Source organism: Hipposideros armiger, unplaced genomic scaffold (genome assembly GCF_001890085.2).
Source record: "Hipposideros armiger isolate ML-2016 unplaced genomic scaffold, ASM189008v1 scaffold_53, whole genome shotgun sequence".
NCBI classification, from domain to species: Eukaryota; Metazoa; Chordata; class Mammalia; order Chiroptera; family Hipposideridae; genus Hipposideros; species Hipposideros armiger.
In genome coordinates, this window is record NW_017731403.1 from 3392294 (window position 1) to 3395870 (window position 3577).

A 3577-nucleotide genomic window follows, 5' to 3' on the forward strand; every position below is an offset into this window, starting at 1 on the left:
GTCCTCCACAACTAGACTGAAGAACAAAAATGACAGTAACTTGTCTGTTCCCTTTCCCCCAATTCCCCAGCGCTATTCCCATCCCCCCAACCCCCCAATAAAATCTTTTAAAAAAAAATGTAGAAATGCAAGTGTAAAAGTAAAGTAACCAAGTATAAGACAACGAAAAACTCCCAAGGAGAGATGGTAATAAGAACCAGATAATAACAGTGGAGGTGATAAAAATGGTTTAAGAAAAAGAGAGGAGTCAAGAAATTAAAGAGGACACTAGAGTTTTAGACCTGAGTATGATAAAGTAACTATTAAATAAGGGGAGGACTACGAGTGTGCTTGGAGCAGATTTCGGGTCAGGATGTCTTTTAGACATCTAAGCTATTTAAAAGTTAATTTAACAAACGGTTACTGAGCTCCTGCAATGGGTAATGCATTGTACTAGGCACTGGGGAAATATTTAAAAAACAGAGAAGACAAAGTTCCTGCCATTGACAGGATCAGAGTCTATGAGAGGAATCAGAGACACAATGAACACTAATTCAAGGCGAGGCTGTGATATATTCTGTAACAGAGATTTGAACTATATTGTCCGTGAGCCTAGAAAAGGAGTGCTATGGTAGCTTTCCAAAGGGAGGAGCATTTGAGGCTGGGCCTTGAATGGTGAGTAATTGTGGTGAGTAGTTGTGGGGAGGGCAATAGCTATTAGAGATAAACACAAGGTGGAAAATAGCACAAGAAAAAGAATAAAACACAGGGGGGAAAATGAGGTAATTAAGTGTAGTTTTTGGGCAGGGTGGGGTGGTACAGTTAGAACAAATTGAAGAAAGGAGTGGCTTTGTGCGTCTTATTCTACCCCCACATAATTTCAGTCAGCACCTCCCCCCCCATATACACAAATACAAGCATACAATCTACGTACAAAATGACATCTAATGCAGCTTTAGGATATATCCTTAAACCCCTATATCAACCATACTACTAACCACAAATTCTATAGAGAAATTCTAGATCCAAACTCTAAGGCAGTTCTGTCCAATAGAAATGTCTGCAACAATGGAAATGTTCCATACCTGCATTGTCCAATACAGTAGCCACTAGCCACATGTGACTATACAACACTTGAAAAGTGACTACTTGTAACTGGGGAACTGAATTTTTAATTTAATTTTAATTAATTTAATTTTGAAATCTAAACAGCCACATCTGGCTAGTGACTACTGCATTAGACAATGCTGTTCTAGAGTATAGAGTTTGTAGGAGTGATTGATAGAAGATAAAGGTAGAAGATAAACTGTTCATACTGAATGCTCTAGCTACTTAGTACAGTGATAGTTTTAAAGGACTAATTGGAGTAATAGGAAACTATAGTCATTTACAGTGAAAGTGAATTAAGGCAAAAATATAACCAAATGGGGGCCAGCTGAGTGGCTCGTTGGTTAAGAGTTGGCTTGGGAGCATGAGCTTTGAGCAGCTGGTTCGGATCCCACATGGGCCAGTGACGCTGCAACCTCTATAGCTAAGATGGTGAACAACAGCTCGACCTGGAGCTGGGCTGCTGTGAGTGGCTGGCAATGGCATAGGCTGCAATGGTGCTGCAGTGGGCTGCCGTGAGCCACCCTGAGTGGCTGTCAAATGGTCTGCGAGCAACTGCCTCAGCCGAGAAGAGCGCGATGATAATACCAACATGGGCCAGTGAAGCGACGTCCTCCACAACTAGACTGAAGAACGAAAGGACAGCAACTTGTCTGTTCCCCTTCCCCAGTTCCCCAACGCTGTTCCTTCCCCCAATTCCCCAATTAAAAAAAAATTATGTATATCCAAATGATAAAATTGCAAAAATATTTAAAGCAGTTTTAAAAATATATTCATTCTGTTTATCTGAAATTACTTACTTGGTTTTCAATTTGAAATGTAACTTGCTAAATCTATCCTGAGTAATTTTGCAAATTGTAAATATGAATCATCCATGTATCTCTGGTCACAGAGAAATTTTAACAATATGTCATAATCATTGTGAAACTATGAAAAAGGTGGTTTATTTTAGTGTCTTTTCAGATACCACTGATGGCTTAGATTTGTTAAATATATTTTGGCATAGGATAATAGCGTATCTATCCTATCTGTAGTGAATGACATGAGTTTGACATGTTTCACTGATGACTGATAAAGATAAAAAACATAAAGTCTGAATCATTTTGGATTAGTATAACCAAGACGTTATGATTAACTTGTTTGTCATAGTAATTTAAAGACTTTATTTGAATTCTGTCTAATATCTTAGTCTCCGTGCTCATCTCTCTTCAATTGAAGTTGTGAAGTGTGACCCACCTCATTAGCTGTATTAGCTTTCTTAGAGTTGTTTCATCAAAATTAAGTATTATTTAACAAGCAGGGACCGCAAACTACAATTCAATATTTTCAAATATGAAAGAAACTACAGGTACAAGCAACATGGGTAAATCTTAATGACATAATGTGATAACCTGTTTATAAAATCCAAAAGCAAGGCTCAGGGCAGTGATTACCCCTGGAGTACAGGGGAAGCAGGCAACACAGGGGAACAAGATGAGAGAATGAGTGCAAAGATAGATATATTCCTTTTTTTTTTTTTTCTCATACGGGAGTTGAACCGGCAACCTTACTGTTAAGAGCACATCTGGGTGGCAGCTCAGCTCAAGGTGTCGAGTTCAGTCTCAGCCATGGAACAGGTAATCTTGTCATAAGGAGCACGTGCTCCCACCAGCTGAGCCATCCTGCCACCTGTTGGCAGCTCAGCGGCCGCTCAGCTTGAGTGCAGCTTGGGCGAAGCTTGGGTAAAGCTCACTGGCCCATGTGAGAATTGAACCAGTGACCCTGTTGCTCAGAGCTCGTGCTCTTAAGCAAACTCTTAACCAACTGAGCCACTCAGCTGGCCCAATATATTCTTATTAAATCTTTATTATTAAGTAGAGTGGTGGCTTCATATATGTTCATTATGTTAATTATATAATGAACATATGAATGAATGAATGAATGAATGAATGAATGAGGGCAATCCATGAACCAATGAGGTCTGTGTTTATAACCCAAGAATTACAATTAATCCAATTCAGGGCACCTGAGGTTCAGAAGAGAAAAAAAAAATAGACAAACTCAAGAAATTTTTAAAAAATTTATATTAAAATGTAATATTTTTTGAAATTATATCCCTTAAAGTCAAAGAAGTTCTGCCCCCTTATAATTTTTTTTCTAATAGTAGTAGTAAAATGAGAAATTATTTAGAGTTATATTTTACACAGATGCCACTTTGCAGCCCTTCATTAAGTTGCTAGTACTAGGACGATAAATGATTATATGACTGAAAGAATTTTCAGGGTAATTAAACTTTGAACAATTACATTACAGTTTATTTTTATTGTGAAGCTTGGGATGTCAGCCTCCTATTGTTTTATATGATTAAAATAATTAAGAAAGTAAACTTATAACAAATATTGCTTCACTACAGTAGCAGAAGAGATTCATTTATCTAAATGTATTAGAGAGGGTAATCATTGTCTCCCCTCCTGCAAACTATCCCAGCCCTATATCTCCTCTCCCCCCCACT